Source organism: Suricata suricatta, chromosome 16, assembly GCF_006229205.1.
Source record: "Suricata suricatta isolate VVHF042 chromosome 16, meerkat_22Aug2017_6uvM2_HiC, whole genome shotgun sequence".
In the NCBI taxonomy this organism is placed as follows: Eukaryota; Metazoa; Chordata; class Mammalia; order Carnivora; family Herpestidae; genus Suricata; species Suricata suricatta.
This window is the reverse complement of record NC_043715.1, coordinates 29,562,686-29,583,622: the sequence shown is the minus strand read 5'-3', so window position 1 is coordinate 29,583,622 and position 20,937 is coordinate 29,562,686. Positions and strand designations below refer to the sequence as shown.

Here is a 20,937-nt window from a genome sequence, read left to right as displayed (position 1 = left end):
GGAGCGGAGCGGTCGGGGCGGCCACACGTGTTGTTGCCTAAGGGGACCCGGAGCCCCGCAGTCTCCAGGCTGGGCCTAGGGGCGGCGCGGAACGGCAGGTCGCCGGCTGGAGGACGTCCCCGCCGCGCCCGTGCCTCTGGAGAGCGTGCCCGAGTCCCCGAACGGCAAGTCCTAAGCGGAGAAGAGAGTTACCGCTGTCCAGGGCGACTTCAGCTTTGCCGCTGAGGGCGGATAGGATCCAAAGCGCCATTCTCAAACTTGGCCGCACATTGGAAGCTCTTGGGGAGCGTCCTGATGCCCCAGTTCCACCCCCAGAGACGCACATGTAAGTGGGCTGGGTTGGGACCTGGGCATTTGGATATTTAAAAGCTTTTCGGCAGATTACAACTAGCAGCCAAGTTTGAGGACTCGATCTAAGGTTGGAGAAGACCCAAGGACCTTTGTACAAGCTGATTCTTCTTTCCTCCCCCCCCCCCCCCGACCTCCCTCCTCCTGTTCCTCCTCCTCTTCTTCCCTGCTTTTGAAGCAGGAAATATCTCCCCCTTTGAGCTGTCAAACCCAAAATACCAAACTAACACCTCCCCCTCCCAGTAGGACTGGTTCTGAAAGGGTTAAACAAAGAAGTGGGCTGGGAACCGAAAGACACTGATGTGGAATGTGAAAGAAGACCCGCCAGGGAGTCTTCCTCTTACCGGATTCCCTAGAAGTTCAGGGGCCTGCCGGAGCTGCCCCACCATTTTGGTAAATGTAGCTGAGCGGGCAGAGTAAGGTCCCCTGTATCCAATAAAAATGATCCCTTCTATTTACCAGCATGGGCTTCGAGTCCCCGCAGCCAGCCTGTCCCTCAAGTATTCATGGAACCACTTGTAGCCTCAGTTTCCTCATCTGCCAAATGGTTTTGATAGGATAAACCACGTAGAGTCGTTGCGGGAATTATTAACAATTAAAGATAATGTTTACTAGGGGCGGTCCCGTGCCTGGTGCTTGCCGGCTTTCTGTGCATTGCCGCCTTTGACGCCCCATCATGGCCCACAGGGTAGGACTGTAATAATCCCCCTATGATGGTTGGAGAAGTTGGGCCTCAGAAATGGCCAAGGAACTTGCTTGGGGTTATATCATTAAGAAGAGGCGCATCCCCGGGAGTCTCTAGGGCCCATGTGCGGAAGTAATCTGCTGTTTCCCTCCCTGATGGGGCATGTGGACAAAACACTGAGCACGGGGCATCTCAGGGCGCATTCTCCCTCAACAGCAGTTACCGCTGCTGCCAACGGAGCACTTTCACTGAATTGACTCGTTCGTTCATTCACAATGTATTTGTTTCTGAGAGCCCACTGTGTGCCAGGCAGCTTCCCAGATTCTAGAGCTAAAGCAGTGAGTCAGAGGGAAGCCCCCCGTCTCTGAAGTCACACTCCTGCTGAATGAGGGGAATGAAAGAAAGTACCCGGGATGCTTGTTTTTATGCAGATTCTGTAGTTGCGAATCCCCCTACTCGCTGAAATGGATTTGTAACCCCGAAATCAATACCTTCAGCACGCTTGTGGTCATGCAGGGACGTGGGCAGAGTGGCAGAAAGTTGGGGTTGCCCCACATGCACGTTGTCAGCTGAGGTCAAAACAAGGCAAGGCTGTGCCTTCTGGTTTTAGCCACCCTGCTGTAAACAGGTGTCCTTTCCGTGGTCTGTTTCGTGCCATGGTTTCTGCGTTGTTGTGCTTTTTTCTGTTGGTGATTTCTCTGTTTAAAATCGCCCCCAAGCCTCATGCTCTAGTGCTGACTAGTGCCCCTAAATACAAAATGTGTGTTAGATAAGCGTTGTTCAGGCGTGAGCTGTCCTGGGTTTGGCCAAGTTCAATATGACTGAATCAACAATTTATCTTACATAAGGCGTCTTTAAAAAGAAACACACATGGGGCGCCTGGGGGGCTCAGTCGGTTGAGCATCTAGCTTAAGCTCAAGTCATGACCTCATGGTTCTTGGGTTCAAGCCCCGCTTCGGGCTCTGTGCTGACAGCTCAGAGCCTGCAGCCTGCTTTGGATTCTGTGTCTCCCCATCTCCACCCCTCCCCTGCTGATGCTCTGTTTCTCTCTCTCAAAAATAAATAAATGTTAAAAAAACTAAAAAAATAAATTTAAAAAGAAGCACACATAAAACAAGGTTAGGTATTGATCTGTTGATGAAAATGTGGCCAGAGGCTCACAGAAGCCTAATTTCAGGTTTTCCCCCTGGCAACAATGTTTCATATTTGCTATTCCATATCCACGGCAACTTTACAGAACATAGCTGCTGTAAATAATGAGAATTGACTGCAGTTACACATTACTGCACATGCAATGAAAGAATCAAGGTGGAGAGGCATACAGAAGGAGCCTGCCTTAGATTGGGTACCAGAAAGGTGAGAAGCACCAAGCACAGGTTGGGATGAAGAAAAAAAAGTGTTTCAGGCAGGAAAAAAATAGCACGTGCAAAGGCCCGGAGGTAGACAAGAGCTTGGCAAGGTCAGGGAGCTCCAGGAAAGGCAGTGCGTAGGGAGTGTGGTGGGCAAAGAGCAGAAGTACAATAATGAGAACATACTGGAGACAGAGGCTGGGGCCAGGTGACCTGTGTTTTGTGGGCAGCTCTCATTTCATCCGATTAGCAGGTTGGCAGGCTGGGCGGGCTGGTTTCCACCTCTGACAGATGATGAAATTGGTGCCTTGTGCGGTTGAATACCTTGTCCAATCTTACACAGCTGGTCAGCAGCAAAACTGACCTCCAGCACCTCGTCTCATTCTGATGCTAAACAGACAGTTGAGTATTGACAAGGATGGAGTCCTGGGCTGGAGATTTGGTTTGGTTTGGGGAGGGATCATTCATCAAGGGGCTGCAGAAGCCATCAAGCATGGGTGAAACCACTTGGGACAATGGGCAGAGCATGGAGAAGAAAAATCCTCGTGCCCTTTCAAAATAAAACTATTCCTGGTATAAAACCAGTAATGCCTCAGTGAAAGAGTCCCAGCTGCTTGCAGGGGCAGAAGGAGGAGTGAGGAGAGGCACAAAGTTGTTGAAAAAAGGCACTGTGAAGGTCTGATCCAATCTACCTCCTAAATACTGGGTCTGGCACTGGGCCTCCCCATCTGTGGGGCAGCCAGCTCTCAATCTGCCCCTTGTCCCTGAAGGACGATGATCTTGAACAGGGGTCAGCACACTTCGTTTCTGTAAAGGGCCAGATAGGAAATGCTCTGAGCTTTGTGGGTCATATGATTTCCGTTGCATACGCTCTCACCTGTGTGGTTGGAGAGGAAGACAGCTGTAGAGGGTATTGGAGATGAATGAGTGCAGCTGTGTTCCAAGAAAACTTTATTTATGTACAGAGATTTAGGTTTCATAGGATTTTAACGGGTTGCAAAATGTTACTCTTATTTTGATTTGTTAAAACCATTAAAAATGCGAAAACCATCCTTAGCTCACAGTTGTACAGAAATAGGCAGTGGCTCGGCTCCGGTTCATGGGCTGTAGTTTGCTGACTCCTTATCTAGAATCACGGGACCTAAGGTCCTAAGAATATTAAGTGTCCGTCTAGGTCAGTCTTTACCTGACCCATGAATCCCCGTGGAGCGTTCTCAGCTGTTTCTTGAGGTCCCCAATAACATCGAGTTTACTACCGGGCACCCGATTCCAGAGTTAAAGTTTAAACTGTACCATAGCTCCCCAAAGGCAGATCATGAGATAAGGATTTGTGTGTCAGGATTTTATTTGGGAAGCGATGGTAGAGAAAGCCCAGTGAGGGTGAAGTGGACCTGGGGAAGAGAGGAAAGGGTGTGCTGACAAGTGAGTTACTGCTGGGGCAATGGCTCAGTCTCACCGGGGACCCTTGGAGAGATTGTGTGTCCCATGATGAGGCAAGGAAGCTGGCACATTTCCCTCCCTTCCTGCTTCTGCACACCATCTGTGGTATATACATCGTGTAGCCAGAAAAAGCCTCCAGGCTGGAAGAGGCCCCTGGTGCACCAGTCTGCAGGTCTGCAGGTGACCTCTGGGGGCTGCTGGCGAGCACAGAGGGGAGCTACAAAGGGTTTCTGATTTGGGTTTTTTAAGTGTGCTTTGCATACTCCCGGGGGACCTTGTGAGATGATTTGGTGTAGAATAGAGTCGTGCCCTAAAGAACGTGAAGGCTCAGATGAGGATAGACATTCGCTTTTTAAACTGCCTCTTTGATCCTCCCCAGCTGCTGTCTCTTCCCAGACCAGAAGCCCCATCCACACGGTCTTGTACTTCCCTGAACTCTCCAGACTCTCCTGACTGCGGTCAACAAAAGAAGTCTCAGTGGGAGTACTCAACTGGCTTGTCTCTTTTTTTTTCCGGGAAAGATGGCAGCCCTCAAATCCAGGTCCTTGAGCAGGCAATCATAGTTAGCTAACATTTCATAACATTGTTGTATTTTATAGTTTCTACCTCTAACTTGGCAAGTTTTTGTGGCTCTGCATTTACAGCAGGAACATGAAGCGTCTGACTCTTGGTTTTGGCTCAGGTCATGATTGCGCAGTTTCATCAGTTACAGCCCCGCGTCCAGCTCTGCACCAGCGTCTTGGAGCCTGCTTGGGATTCTCCTCCTCTCTCCTTGCCCCTCCTCCATTCACAGTTTCTGTCTCTCTCAAAATAAATACACTTAAAAATTGTTTTCAACTTAAAAATAAAATAAATTTATGTAAATTTATTTCTACTTAAAAATATGAAAAATAGGTTAGATAGTATGAGAATATGATAAAAATAATAGTTGCTACTTCTTGAGCACTTACCATGTGCTAGATGTTCTTCTGAGCCTTCTATTCACATAATTTCATTACTCCTCAGTCCAGTCACATGGGTTAAGTACTATTTGAGGCAGGTACTATTATTATTATTACTATTTTTTGAGACAGAGAAAGACAGAGCACGAGTGGGGAAGAGGCAGAGAGAGACAGAGACAGAATCCGATACAGGCTCCAGGCTCTGAGCTGTCAGCGTAGAACCCGTCGCGGGGCTCAAACCCACAAACCGTGAGATCATGACCTGAGCCGAAGTCGGACACCAGCCAGGCACCCCGAGGCAGGTCCTATTATTAGCTGAGAAAGCAGGCACAGGGAAGTGAAGTAACTTGCCCAAAGTTATGTAGGTCGTAAATGACAGAACTGGAGAGCGAACCCAGGGAAAGTGAGTTCAGGTTGTTCTGCTCCACAGTTTGTGTTCTTAATTACAGAATTACCCTGCTCTTCACAAATTGGACAAAAGGAAAAAAAGAAAGTGAAGATATTATTGGAATTATTGATAGTAGAGGAAATCTGCCATAAAAATTTCCTCTTTTTAACCCACTTGGAATCTGTCTCCCTGAATCTGCTGGCCCTTGGTTGCCATACTATCTTCTGAGCCTCAGAGAACAAATCTGTCCCCTTATCTTTGCTACAGCCCTTCAAATATTTGATGACAGGGAACCTGCTGGCCCTCCCGGATCTTCCCTGTTCTTGGTTAAACACTGCCAGTTTCTCTGGCTTATACTCTGTCGTGTGTTCTTGGCATCTTCCCCCCAAGCAAAGGACCTCTCTCTTCCTTATTCTTTTTCATCCTTTGGAAGTCATAAAGTTGCTTTTGGTGCTGTATTCTTTTTTTTTCAGGGCCCCAACAGCTCACTCTGGGCTCAGGCTTGATAGCTGTAGTTGGGATGATTGATGTGGCAAAGAGCAGCGAGATAGGGACGTCCAGGGAGAGACCGTCCCTCAGAGAAAGCCCCCGCTCGGGGCCAGCGTGGAGGGGGCGCCTGGACGCTGGCGGGGCCCATTCCTCCCCGGGCCAGAGATGGAGCTTTCTTGGTGCGCATGGAGCTAATCAGGCTGAAAGGGACAGACTAACCAAATTCACAGGAGCCTGCTAAGGAAGCCAGACCACAAATATATTAAATCACAATGGGACCAGCACTGCGAGGCAGCCTGCAAACTTTATGTCAGCTTGTCAGCACATTCCTTCCTCTGTAGGGAAGCCCGCCTGGGAAGCAGAGTTCTAGTTAGAAGATCCGTGTTCAAAGAACCAAAACAAGGTGAGCAAGATGGATGACGGTAATAGCCAGGACAGCCTAAGGTATTTGCATCCTCCGAGGGATACAAGGGCCCACGGTGACAGCGCCGCTGATCTAAGCCCCCATCCCTGTGCCCACGACAGACGTGACTGAAATCAATGACCCAGTCTTTGCCTTCCTCCTGCTCCCTGGACCAACCTTAAGATGCTACCAAGAGAATATTCCAGGAAGCTCTGGCTGGCCCTCTGAGCTGCCTGTAATGTTCAAGAAGTTTCCAGAAATCCCGCTGCTCTGAACAACGTGGGAGATAAGACAGACTCTCAAAGGCTTCTCTTTTGTCCGGACTTTTCTGAGCTCCTCATCCTCCCCCATTTCTGTCTACCTAATATTCCTCCAGCTTATGTTAATACAATCGGTCTTTTTGTCCCCCACATTGTCAAGTCTTGATTTGATTTCCAGGCCCTGCTCTTCCTGCTTTGTCCAGAGGCACATCCTGTCCTGTGTTAAGGACTTCTGCAGATCAGTAATCACAGATACAGTGTGTGCATTCTGCTGATAGACTCTCCCCACATTTTGGGGTGACTTGCTGTGTACCTTCCAATAATAACCTCTTGCAGCGGAGAAGCAGTTTCCTGGGATGCTGAGTTCCATTATAGAATTGGCAGCATTCCAGTTTTACACTGTTCCTACTGGGCCTGAGGTAGGAAGGGTGCCAGAGAGGAAGCCTAAGGCACCAAACCCAAGGGACCGTAGAGTTTGCCGTTAGGAGCACTGATTGTGCTTCTCCCATCCAAGTACTAACCAGGCCCAACCCTGCTTAGCTTCCGAGATCCGACGAGATTGGGCGCGTTCCTGGTGGTGTGGCCGTAGACTGATTGTGCTTCTCAGAGGGAGTTGGGAGACCTGTTATTTTGGAGCAAGCCGAATTTGCCAGCTTTTAAAAACGTACATTTTGGACATGGCCTCCCCACCCACCCATCTGAAGAACCTTGACTTACCTAAAAGGAAGACAAAATGCATATGAAGAATCTGCGGGCCCTGGGGCCACTGAGGGAGGCCATCTTGAGATCCCCCAGAGGAGACTGGTCCCTGCCCTCAGGGGCTGTGGGGCTGCCCAGCCTGGGAGGAAGGCTGCCAGTCTAATGAGAGAGGCGCCATCCCTGCCCTCAGGGAGTCCAGTGGAGGAAGGGCACAGAATCCTTGGTGTGCACTCTGCCCCGCACCCTGCAGAGATCACTGTGTCTGCGCCTCTCTAAAGTCCAGCAGCAGGCTGTCAGTGGGGCCAGCCACATTCACACCTCTGACGCCTGCATGCAAAGGCAGAGCAGAGGGCCAGGGGTTCTGAGGGCAAACCTGGGTTTTTTTTTAATAGATTTTATTTTTTGGGGGGCACCTGGGTGGCTCAGTTGGTTAAGCATCCAACTTCCACTCAGTTCATGAGTTCAAGCCCTGGGCCTGGCTCTGTGCTGACAACTCAGAGCCTAGAGCCTGCTTCAGATTCTGTGTCTCCCTCTTACGCTCTGCCCCTCCCCCACTCATGCTCTGCCTGTCTCAAAAATAAATAAAACATGAAAAACAAATTGAAAAAATAGATTTTATTTTTTTAGACCAGTTTAGCTTTACAGAAAAATTGAGATGATCGCATAGAGTTCTCACCCCACACCCAGTTTCCCCTATTATTAAGATGAACACATGTGCTATGGTACATTTGTTGTAACAAATGAACCAATATGAATACATGAGTAACCGAAGCCCATAGTTGATTCAGATTTTCTTAGTGTTTGCCTTTCTCGGTTCTAGGAACTCATCTGGTATCTAGTATCACATTTAGTTGTTACTTCTCCTTTGGTTCTTACTGCCTGCATCTGTATTCGAATTTCCTTGTTTTTGTTTTTTAGTTTTTTTAATGTTTATTTATTTTTTGAGAGAGATAAACAGAGCACGAGTAGGGGAGAGACGGAGAGAGTGGGAGACGCAGAATCTGAAGCAGACTCCAGGCTCTGAGCTGTCAGCACAGAGCCTGACACAGGGCTTGAACCCGTGATCATGATGTAAGCCAAAGCCAGGCGCTTCACTGACTGAACCACTCAGACACCCCGGAATTCCCTTGTTTTCTATGACCTTCCCAGTTTTGAGGAGTCCTGGTTGGGCATGTTGTACAACTCCCCTCTTTTGGAATTTTGTCTGATATTTTTCTCATGGTTACGGGTTTGGGAGAGGAAGGCCACAGAGGGAAAGTGCCATTTTCGTCACTTTGTGGTCAAGCATCCCTAATGTCAACATGACCTATCCCTGTTGATACTGACCTCGATCACCTGATTGAACGCTTGTCATTAATTTCTCTTTTTATTTATAATCATAAGGACTCCTGGGTTTTATTTTATACTCTGGGTTATAATCCAATCCTACTTAGTTTTGTTGCTTCAAATGTTCCGTCTTTGGCTACTGGGAATGGAATTTATGTTTTCAAACTAGCTCCCGAGGCACTTCTTGTGTGTACTAGGGTAGATCTGGGATGACACCCCAGCTCCAGCTCTTACTGGCCATGTGTGTGTTCCTGGCAAGTTGCTGAGCCACTCAGGCCTCAGTTTTCTCAGCTGAAAATGGAGCTCATGCTGTTCCCTACCATTTAGGGTTATTGGGTAAGAGGCTCCATAGTAAGTCCTCTGTACGTACAAGTTGTCATTGTCGTGAGTTTGGCGTTCAGATTCCTTCTGGATCTGCTCCAGAAGGCTACAGATCCAGACCACATGTGCCTTTATAACACTTACCTTCCAAGGCAACGGGCTTGTGTGGTCCATGGTCCTGTCCCCTTCTCCCTGGTCACCTCTCCCTGCTGAACCAACACTCTGTCCCCACTTGTGTCTCTGAGTCACAGAGATAGCCACACAGACAGGCCACCGGAAGTTCCCTCCACCGGTTCACACGTATGCACACACTCCTTCCTTCAAGGGCCCCGAAGCACCACTTCCTCTGTGACGCCACCGGACAGCCGCGCACAAGTGCCCTCTCTTCTCTCCACTGCCAGCCCTCATCGGCTGAGCCCTGTGTCAGAGCAAGGGGACTGTCCTCCCTGAACATCTCTGTTCACCTTTCTGTCCCGCCCGCGCACGAGGGGCTCGCCACACCAGTCTCGTGTGCGCCTCCGTAAGTTTTGACAAGGGGAAAGGACTTACCCTGGGCGCCGACTGGGCTCAACTGGACAGACGGCCTGTGAGGGCAGAACTTCTCAGAAGACGAGAGGCTGACCCCGTGTTAATGTAACACACACACACACACACACACACACGGGAAAATGTATATGACATAAGGTTTACCATTTTAACCGTATAAAGATGTACAGCTCAGTGGCATTAAGTACCTTTACCTGGTCGTGTAACCAGCCATCCCCACCATGCAGCTCTAGAATTTTTTTCATCTTCCTACACTCAGTAAACAATGAGTTTAATTGTTTGGTTAATTTTAATTTCCTCCCCATTTCCTCCTCCCTCCAGCTTCTGACATTTTTGTATATGGTATAAACTGTCCAGCTTCATTTCTTTCATTTCCCGTGTGTGTGTGTGTGTGTGTGTGTGTGTGTGTGTGTGTGTGTTACATCCTTTCTGTCTCTGTGATTCTCACCACCCCAGGTACTCTATCCATGGCATCGTGCAATATTTGTTCTTTGGTGACTGGCTTATTTCACTTGGTATAATGTCTCTAAGGTTCATCTACGTTGTGGCAGGTGTCAGAATATCCTTCCTTTTTGAAGATGGAATCGTATCCTATTGTGTGCATATGCGGCGTTTGGTTTATCCATTCATCTGTCCATAGATACTTGGGTAACTTCCATGTTTTGACCATTGTGAATGATAGTGCCATGAGCACAAGCGTACACATATCCCTGCTTTCAACTCTTTTGGGTGTATGTCCAGAGTGGGATTGCTGGATCATAAAAGAATTCTACTCATTTATTATTTGAGGAATCACTGTACTATTTCCTTGGTGTCTGTTCCATTTTTTCAGTCCTACTGGCAACGTGCAGCGATTTCTATTTCTCCACATCCTTGCCAACATTTGTTATTTTTTGGGTTTTTTGGTAATAGCCATTCAGGTAGGATCTCATTGTGGTTTTGATTTGCATTTTCTTGATGACTAGTGTCGTTGGGCATCTTTTCATGTGCTTATTGACCATTTGTACATCTTCTTTGGAGAAATGTCTATTAGGTCCTTTGCCCATTTTTGAGTCAGACTGAGTTTTGGGTTTTGGTTTTCGTTTTTTTACTGTTAAGTTGTAGGAGTTCTTTATATATTTTGGATATTCATCCCTTATCAGATACGTGATGTGCAGATATTTTCTCCATCCTGTCTCTTCACTTTGTTGATAGCGCCCTTTGATACACAAAAGTTTTTAATTTTAATGAAGTTCAGTTTCTCTAGTTTTTCTTTTGTTGTCTGTGCTTTTGGTGTCATCTCTAAGAAATCATTGTCAAATTCAGTGGCTTTTACTATAGGTTTTCTCATAAGAGTTTTTAGTTTTAGAGTTTATGGTTAGGTCTTTGATTCATTTTAATAAATTTTTGTATATGGTATAAACTGTCCAGCTTCATTTCTTTTGCATGTGGATATTCAGTTCTCCCAACACTATTTGTTTAAAAGACTGTCCTTTTCCCATTAAGTGGTTTTGGCCTCCTGTTGAAAATCATTTGACCATACACGTGACAGTCTGTTTCTAGGCTCTCTATTCTGTTGGTCTATATGTCTGTCTGTATACCAGTAGCATGCTGTTTTTTTAAAAAATTTTTAAATGTTTTTTTAATTTACTTTTGAGAGAGAGAGGCAGCATGAGCAGGGGAGGGTCAGAGAGAGAGGGAGACAGCCTCCAGGCTCTGAGCTGTCAGCACAGAGCCTGATGCGGGGCTCAAACCCACGAACTGGAGATCATGACCTGAGCCAAAGCCAGAGTCTCAACTGACTGAGCCACCCAGGTGTCCCATTAGCATGCTGTTTTGATTACTATACCTTTGTTAAGATTTGAAACCAGAAAATGTGAGTCCTCCTACTTTGTTCATCTTTTTCAAGATCGTTTTGGTTCTTTGGGGTTTCTTGAGATTCCATATGAATTTTGGTATGGATTTTTCTATTTCTGAAGAAAAGGTCATTGGGATTTTGATAAAGAGTGCATGGAATCTGTAGATTGCTTTCAGTAGTATTGCCAACATAATGTTAAGTAAGCTTCCCTATCAATGAACATGGGATGTCTTTCCATTTATTTGTATATGCTTTAATTTCTTTCAGCAATGTTTTACAGTTTTTAGTGCATAAGTCTTCACCTCCTTGGTTAACTTTATTTACAAGTCTTCATCTTTGATGCTTACTTCCACATTTTGAGGGTCTTTATAGATGGTCCTGTCAGTGTTTCTCAGGGACAACATATATAGACAGTGATAGAATTGTATAGTGTCAAAACCCTAACTTTGAGTCCCTTTGTGAATGTGAAGTTCCCCTGTCCACTCACCACCCCTCCTCCCCATGGTGGGAGGAAAGGGCTGGGTGGGTCCTCTTACTGGGGTGGGAGTGGGAATAGAATCATCTTCCTCCAAGTGGGCCCTGCTGAGCGATCCGGCAAAGACTTGAAGTCACTGTAAGCCTAATCCAAGCATCTCCTCAGCATGTGATGCTGAGGACATTCAGACCCCTTTGAAGCCTCAGGCCAGAAGACCCGCAAGCCCCTAGGTCATGTAGGCTCTCTACCTAGAACAAAGTCACCCGGGAGATTCAGATGGAACAGAACAACCAGCTCGCCCACTCCCACAGTCTTCCTAACCCAGCGGAGATTTTGTTGGCTGTTTCTGGCCCACATCAGTTTAAATTTGAGGAGTTGTGTGAGGACAAAAGGTGAGGGAGCACACAGTGTGAGGGCCAGTCCCTGCTCAGGCATTTCCTCACCCCCTGGATGCCTTTGAAACAACAAGCCTCTTCTCTTCTGTCATTCAACTGTCTTAGGGCTTTCTTGACCTCAGAGTCTCGAGTGAAACTGTTCTTTCTCAGGCAGTGATTTATTTTGCTTCTCGGTTTTTTTTTTTTTTTGCCTGTGGGGAAAACACGTACACACACACACACACACACACAGCATTCCTTGTCACTCCACGTGTCTGCAGAATCCATAGGCAGCAGGATCTGTCTCCTCTCTCTTCTTCCTGCCTCCTCCTCCCTGCTAAAGCCTGTTGTTGTATTATCCCCAGCCGGAAGCCCCTCTGTCACAGGGCCAGGTTCCTGGCCACTTGTTCTACTCCAGCTGCTGCTCCTGCAGGCTCCAGCCAACTCCTATTTCCATAGCAACTGAAACTCATTTTTCCATCCCTGCAGTTCCACTTTGGAAAGGAAACCCACAACAGTCTCTTAAAAGAAGAAAAAAATTGAGCTACATCTGGCACGGTCAACTTGGACTATACAGAATTCCTAGCTCCCCCAGCTCCCTTGGTCCCCTAAAGACCGCTGCTTCCCTCTATCAGCCTCCACCCCTCTGACTCCCCAGAGCTCCTGACTCAAAAACAAGTCTGAGGAGAAGTCTGCGTGGGTCTTTTCTCTCTTTAAATCAATGCAAGATGACTTTACGCTTTGGCAACCCAAAAAGAAGAAGAAATTAGAGGCTGTATTCCACTGCATCGGGTGATGATAACCCGCATCTTCAGGGATGCCTGTTTATTCACCCTCCCCTTGGCCAGAGGGGTCAGATGTTGCCCGAATATATCATATCGTTTCCAGCATGAGGTTCCCACTCTCCGACTCGTAGGGCAGCGTGATTCTAGGTTGTGTGAGAAAGATGTGATGACTGTCCTCCCAGTGTGCTGGTTTGGCTGGTATTATGCATATGGGAGCCTACGAGATGGATGTGAAGGGGTCCCTCCTCTCCTCTCCCCCCAAAAAGTCTTCCCCTACCGACCTGGTCCGTATTCGATGCCCCAAATTCCACCATTGGCTGTGCGTAGCATCAGGCTCACACTCTTGTTTTCTATTAAAAATGTAAAGTGCATGTTAAGTTGTGGTCAGTTTGGCTACTCCCACCCCTTGCACTGCACCTCACACATAGTAAGTGCTCAGTTAATGTTTGTTGGATTGAAGTACTGTTTCAGCACACAGCAGTTCAACAGCCAATTTTCCAATCTGACATCTGGCCAGAAGCATGTCTGGAGCTGAGCTCTGCATAGACACATTCTGGCAAGAAGGTTTTTTTGTTTTTTAAATCACTTTTCCTGCACCTTACCCTCCACCACCACCATCAATATGGATACCGGAGAGTCACGTGCCAAGTGCAGGAATCAGTTTCTAGAAGAGCAGTTTGTTCTTAAGGTTGCCCAGAAAATAATGTGGGCTGGGAAAATAAGGAGTGTTATTAAATCCCTCCAAGCGGGAGACATTGTTTGTCTAAATACGGGTCTTTATCTCTAAAACACTGCTACCCCACCCACTCCCGCTGCCCATATGAGCTGGGCTTTTGGAGTCACTGGTGATGTGTTTTCGAACACAACATGGGGGAAGAGCCCCCATGGGCTGTTTAGCTCTGGCTACGAAAAATACAAGCTGCGTTTGACTGAATGACAAAAAGAAATCTGTTGAGGCAGGAAGCGTAGTAAATACCGTGACTCTCTGCAAATGTGCACAGCCCAAACAGCTTTTTCCAGTCTGGAAAAATGAAGAGATTTGTCTGTGTGAAACCAGCCAGCACTCTGCCCCTCCTCCCTTTCCACCACGCCACCCCCACCTCCTGGCACTGCCTCCCACCCTGCCCCAGACATTCAGTCATCAGCCTGCATCCTTTGTGACTTGCTTTGCCCCAGGAAATAACATTGCCCAGGCTCCGGGAGATACACCAGCCTCTCCCAAACGTCTTTGAGAGATGTCTGTCTGGTCGGGTTTGGCCAGTCATTTCTGACCTTGGCCAGATGTGGCTCACAGTAGAACCGTCCAGGGGGCAGTGAGGCTAGTGTGTCCTCTTCCTGAGCATTCCGCTGCTTTATCCTCTGCCACTCAATCTCCACCCCCACCCCTGCCAGGACCTTTTCCTTTCAAAGAACCTTTATCCCATCCCTACTTACTAGAACAATGTTTAGAGGGAAGACTTGCCAAAGGTGAGGATTTTTAATTATTATCATTATTTTTTTTTTTTGAGAGAGAGACAGAGAGCACATGCACGCAAGTCGGGCAGGGGCAAAGGGACAGGGAGAGAGAATCCCAAGCAGGCCCCAGGCTCAGCACTGAGCCCAGCATGAGGCTCGATCTCACCACCATGGGATCAGGACCTGAGCCGAAATCAAGCGTCAGACGCTTAACCGACTGAGCCATGCAGGCGCCCCAAGGTGAGGGTTTAAAAGCACTCTCTTTAGGCTAGTACAGAGGGTGGAGGTGGAATAGGAAAATTTTCAGTGACTCAAAGACAACCAGAGCCACGGCAGCCATTGGTAGGTAAGGTTTCTATATGGGAGGGACTTCCAGAGAAACTCTGGGCGGCACCTTGCCTTGAAGAGACATTTGCATAGCAACTATGCTGTGTTTTCTTTGATGGTGTGTTGGCAGGGTGGGGTGGAGGGTTGCTGACAAACACCGTGGGGCTGTAAACACCCACCCACCGGACCTCTGCCCCAGAGACCATGCATCCAACGTGCTGATCAACGCATTGGAAAGGGCACTGGCACTGGAGTTGGAGCAATGGGCTTCTGTGAGTAGGGAATATTTGTTATTCACTACATCCACAGCACCTAGTACAAGCCTGCCAACAGCAGGTGCTGTGTTCATTTTGTGGAGTCAGTGAGTGAATGAAGCAGCCAGTACCTTGGACACTTTTCCGCTTTGAGCTTCCCTTTCCTCCTCCATAAAAAATAGTATAAGGGGCACCTGGGTGGCTCAGTTGGTTAAGCGTCTGACTCTTGATTTCAGCTTAGGTAGTGATCTCATGGTTGGTGAGTTCAGCCCCACGTTGGGCTCTGTGCTGTGAGCACGGTCTTTCTCTTTCTCTGCCCCTCCCCTGCTCACACACTCTTTCTCTCTCAAAATAAATACATAAAAACTGTAAAAAAAATAGTATAAAAAATCTGACACTTACTCTACCTAGCCCACCAGGTGATTGTGTGTGTGTGTGTGAAAGAGAGAGAGTATGAAAATATGTTGACCTCTGTAAATTGGAATTTCAAAGTCAGTTTGTGTTGGGTTCTGTGCATTACCTTTAGTGTTTATGTCTTTTATCAGGAGGAAGGGCCATACCCCAGAGTGTCCCCTGAACACTTACTGCTTCATCTTATCATCTGAGGACCTGCAGGGCAGGAGGGCATTTTGGATGCTTTTAGCTAAGCAGTTTAAATCTGACAACAGTGGCTTTTAAGGCTCTCAGCCTTGGGTTCTGGCCACGGCCATATCAGTCCCATACTTGGGCCCAGAACTCCCGTGAACCTCTTCCTGGGATGGCCTGTGCCTCAGCTCAAACAGCAGATTTTCATCAAGCACTGGGGGACGGGGAGAAAATCTACCCCCAGACCTTGGCCCATGTTGGCTCCTCGGCCTGAAACACCCTCCCTCCCTTTACCTGGTCCAGCACCAGCTCGACCTTCAGATCTCAGCTGAGACCTCATTTCTTCCAGAATGTGTTCCCGGACTCCTCCCCTCTGCCTCTCAAGCTTGGCCTCCTCCTCCGTGCCTTCCTGTGTCCACTTGCACTGTCCAAGTGCTTGCTCACTGACGCGCAGTTTCCCATTCACCTGTCCTGCCCCTGAGGACTAGGACTGGGCCTTTCCTGTTCACTGATGTCATCTCGCTGCCAGACCTCAAGAAGGTGCTCTGTAGATAGATATCAATGAAACAAACAGCCGTATTGTGTTGGGGACATGAGAGGCAGACACTGGAGTCAGGACGGTTCCCCTGGGAGGCATTTCCTGAAGCACAGAAACACGTCTCGGACCAAAATGGCTTGCGCATGAACTAAGCATGCAAATCCGCACACACCCAGAGATGCAGGCCCACACCCAGTGACAGGCAGTCGCTTGTGCAGAGCACTTTCCCTTGCTCTCAGATGTCTCTTTGCCCGGCCCTGCCACCCATCGGCCTCCCTCCCTGTGTGGAGGGAATTGCAGGAATAAAAGATTCGGAGTGGCAGAGTAAAGGCGATGCCAGGGAAGGCGATTCGATGATCCTACCTTGGTCTGTGATCTTTCCTCATCTCTCAGTGCTCCAGGCTAACATCACGTTGTAAGACAATTCTACTTATCTCTCTTATGCACAATTCAGGAAGACCCCCCAAACTTTTAAAAATAGCTTAGTATGTGGTTCTCCCAGCTCGTTGGAATCCTGCCAAATAAATGTGTCTTTGACAAATAGCTTTTAGCTCTATGCCTCAGTTTCCCTCTTGTGTCTCCCACGGAGATGAGGAATGGGAGCTTTCCTTGAAGCACAGTATGTGTCTTAGGGGGTGGGGGGAAAGAGCTTCTTACGTACTCAGAGTCACTGGTCATGATTTTGTCAAGTATGAGAGAAAAGCAGGTGTCATTTGATTCATCTACAGGCAGGTGAATCTTAAGTTGTTTTGAAAGTTGACTCAAAGGGCGCCTGGATGGCTCAGTCCGTTAAACTTCTGACTTTGACTCAGGTCATGATCTCATGGTTTGTGGGTTTGAGCCCCACATCAGGCTCTGCACTGACAGCTTCAGATTCTGCGTCTCCCTCTCTCACTGCCCCTCCCCTGCTTGCACTCTGTCTCAAAAATAAATAAATGTTTAAAAAAATTGTGAAAGGAATGACTTGGTTTGCCCAAAGAGAGAGTTCTGAACTGCCACTTGAACTTGGCTCGGAGAGGAAGAGAGTTTCTGAAGTGGGTCGGAGGGTTGTTGGTCAGGACCCACCTGGCAGCAGAGGCTGGGTGTAGGATGACAGAAGCCTGACAGCGTTTCATGAGCCCCGGGAACGGCAAGCAGCCTTACCTCCTCAGTGCGCTGGCTGGCCCTTGGCCACATGGCATCATCTGACCTCCACCCTGACCTTTCCTGCCGTGTGACACGTGAGGACCTGCTCCCTAGGTCAGGGGTGCAAACAGGGCGTGGAGGTGAAGTCACGTTTTATTCGGCTTTTGCAGTATTTTCCCTTTCAATCCATTCTCAAGTTGGGAGCCCAGATCTCCCCTTCCTGGAAAATGGAAGACCTGGCAAGACAGAGCACATCTTCTTCCACAGCACTGACCAGCCCGAGGTGAGGAGCCGCACGCCTGTCAGAGAGGCCTTGTCGTCTCCAGTCCCCACTTGCCGCCACCCATTGCTCTTCCAAGCTGACCGGGGTCAGCTGCCTTGAATCACCTCACCCCACAGGCCATCTATGTCACCTTCCGGGCAGCTGCGGGCGCTAGTGCGTCTGTGGCCTCTGGCTGGCCGAGAACTTTCTGTCCCCCAGGCCAGAGACGGTGCATCCAACTGCCTGTCCTTTCTGGCCCCAGTCGATGCTGATGTGTACAGTTTCAGTGCAGAGGGCTGGGCTTTTGCCGCCTGTAAGGAGTAAGGTGCCATTATTGTGAGGATATATAAGGCCACGGGCTAAGGAGCAGGCCAGGACCTGTTCCTCCCTCCCCACATAACACACTCCCACTTGAGCAGTAACCTTCCGGGAATCATGCCCGCTCGAGACTTTTCTTTTTTCTATTCTATTAGCGACTTTCAGAAAGGACATTTCAGCCAGCTAAAGGGAGCAGATGGTCCTGTATCAGGCCTCCTGCAGGCTGAGTACTGGGGGGAATCAGGGCTTTCCTGTGATTAGTTCTTGTACCTGGGAAGCTTTGATCTCCCAGGCTATTGAGGTGTGTTCTCCTAGGGAAGGAATCAGGCCATGCTTAACCTTGATCACTGAAATCACTGTTCTCCTTGCTCTTCTTTTATAAACAAGGAAATTGGAACAGAGCTAAGAGAGGCTTTTTCATGCTCTTTAGGAAAGAATGAGCAATGGAAAAAGGAAATTGAGAGCTTTGGGGAGTTTATAGGAGAGGAGCATTTGAGTTTGAAATAGGAGCTGGAAATCCATATGTTTGGAGGAAAGGAAAAAGAACAGCCACACGCACAGAGCTTCAAGGGTAAGTGCGGAAATAGTTATGGGAAAGGGGGCAGGGGAGACCACGTGGGTCTCCCTTTATCAGACCCAGATGTTCAGGCAGCAGTTCTCAGGATGCCCATGGAAAGGTCCAGAGCCTGCTGTGCTAGACTCCCGTGTTTTCTAAGCTGCCAAGGAGCACGTGAAGTCGGTGGCCGGGAGCTTTCCACTGTTCACCCCACAACTCCCTGAGGCCCTGGGTCTGAGCCACACCAGTTATACACAGACCGGGCCACCTCTGGATCTGGAAGTGGGCAGCCCTGGTTTACCCGGCTCTGGCTCGCATCCCTGCTGCCCACCCCCATGGCGCAGCGGCCGCCCAACCTGCCTGTGTCGACTCGTGCCCCAGACTAACCTTAGACGGCTGGGGTCCACCTTGCAATTTCACCTGCATAAATGCCTTAGCCTCTCCAGCCTTAGTGTTGCCATCTTTATTCATTTTTTAAAATTTCAGCATTAAAAAAATTTTTTTAATGTTTTATTTTTGATATAGAGAAATACAGAGCATGAGAGGAGGAGGGGCAGAGAAAGAGGGAGACACAGAATCCGAAGCAGGCTCTAGGCTCTGAGGGGTCAGCACAGAGCCCGATGTGGGGCTCGAACCCACGAACATGTGATCATGACCCGAACCAAAGTCGGAGGCTTAACCGACTGAGCCACCCTGGTGCCCCTATTCTTTTTTAATATTTTAAAAGTTTACTTGTTTATCCTGAGAGAGACAGAAACAGTGCGATAGGGAAGGGGCAGAGAGAGAGGGAGACAGAGAACCCCAAGCAGGCTCCTCGCGGCAAGCACAGAGCCCCACGCACAGCTTGAACTCACAAAACTGTGAGATCATGACCTGAGCTGAAACCAAGAATTGGATGCTTAACTGACCACCCAAGCGCCCCAGTTTTACCATTTTTTATAATGGGGGGAAAATCATTTGTGAGGTGGATACAAGATATGTGTAAAGGGCTGTGGAAAAAAAACCCACAAAACATGTTTGGTTTTTTTTTTAATAATTTTTAAAGTTTATTTATTTATTACTGAGACAGAGCACAAGCAGGGAAGGGGCAGAGAGAGAGAGAGAGAGAGAGAGAGAGAGGAAGACACAGAATCCAAAGCAAGCTCCAGGCTCTGAGCTGTCAGCACAGAGCCTGACGCAGGGCTGGAACCCATGAACCGTGAGATCCTGACCTGAGCCAAAGTCAAACGCTTAACTGACTGAGCCACCCAAGCGCCCCAAAACATGTTTTTTAAATTATTCATTATACTTTTAAAAATTACTATGGAGAATTTCAAACATATGTGCACTTAGACAGAATAAACCCTCACACACCCATAACCTAGCTTCAATAATGATCAGCTCATGGCTAATCTTAGTTCATCTATGTCTCCATCCACTTTCCCCATCCCCATGTTGTGCTGAAGCAAATGTGGAAGATACCTGGAAGGTAATTTATTATTTTATCTCACCATCCAACATATATGGCTGATTTGCTCCCTCAACCCCAGTTGAAACTTATCCAATCATGAGATGCCCCCCTCTGCACCTTTTTCCCCTTCCAGAGTGTGACATCTACCATCCCCACCATTCATTAAATTCTTCTCAAAGCCATTATTCCTACAAAACTCATGACTGATAGCAGCTCAGGTTGTAAGCCCCAGGAGGCCTGGGATGTATTTGCCTTTTGCCAGACTTCAAAAAGCAGAACTCTAAAAGGTGGATGTGGAAGCATCGATCCCTGGAAGAAGAAGATATTGGGCCATTTCAAGCCCTCCCAGCCCTTGACATCAAGCCTAAGCCCTACAGAAATGGTCTAAACTCCTCTTCCTCTTGGTGCTTTTCTTCCAGGGAGAGGGTACACAGGGCAGAAAACACCAGTGAATTGAATCCTCCCTCAACCACTGGCTGCAGAAGAGTCTGGGCTCTCCTCTTCCAGAAGATGCCCTACTGCTGACTGGAATATGTGATGCAGCTATGAGTCTAAGACTCATTCCTTCGCAAATCCTGGAGTGGATAGAATGCAGGCTCTAGAGACCAGGAGACCTGGTTCAAATTCAAGATTAAATGAGATAATGCCATGCCATTAGGGTTCTCTTGGTAACAAAGGACAGAAAATCCAACCCAAGATGCTTTTGAGAAAAAAGGGCATGTGGGGGCTTACCTTAAACTGAAAAGTCGGGGCATGGAAAGGGGGATCTGAACCCAATTTCCAAGGTGTGTGTGTGTGTGTTCAGGGCGGTGGGGTTCCCCACACCACCAAGGAGTTCTCTGAGACACCAGCTAGGCATCCTTCAATTCCACTCAATTCTGACACCGTCTACATGGGGATAGTGTTGGATTCTTCAGGTTGAGGGCTCAGTCTTATGAAACTGCCCCCCTCCACCTTCAGATGCTTGTTGCAAGTCCAGGCTATTTACATGCGCTTCTAACTGATCAGCTGTAAATTGGAGGTTCTCATGCCCCCGCCTTGGTTTTGATTAATTTGTTAGAGCGGTTCACAGAACTCAGAGAAACAGTTTACTTACTAGATTACAAGTTTATTATAAAAGGATATAACTCAGGAACAACCCAAACCCAGTCCTTTTGGGGTCTTATGCAGGCGTCATTACATAGGCACAATTGATTATATCATTGGCCGATGGTAATGGATTCAGCCTTCAACCTCCCACCCCTCCTCTTCTGGAGGTCTGTAGTTGGGACTGAAAATTTCAACCCTCTGAGCAGAAGATTGATTCCCAGACAACTAGCCCTCCCTCCCTAGCCTGCCCGTAGGTGCTTTCCAAAAGTCATTCATTACCATAGCAAAAGATACCCCCCCCCCCCCCCCCCC

The 20,937-nt window shown here is 48.1% G+C and overlaps 1 protein-coding gene across 1 annotated transcript in view; it reads left to right on the top strand.

The window, feature by feature from the left end:
• The first annotated feature begins 294 nt into the window (after positions 1-294).
• Positions 295-20,937, top strand: part of CHD9 (chromodomain helicase DNA binding protein 9) — a 228,293-nt gene continuing 207,650 nt past the window's right edge. Inside the window, exon 1 of the mRNA XM_029924825.1 lies at positions 295-325. The gene's annotated coding sequence lies outside the window, so the exon portion shown is untranslated. The remainder of the gene's footprint in view (positions 326-20,937) is intronic.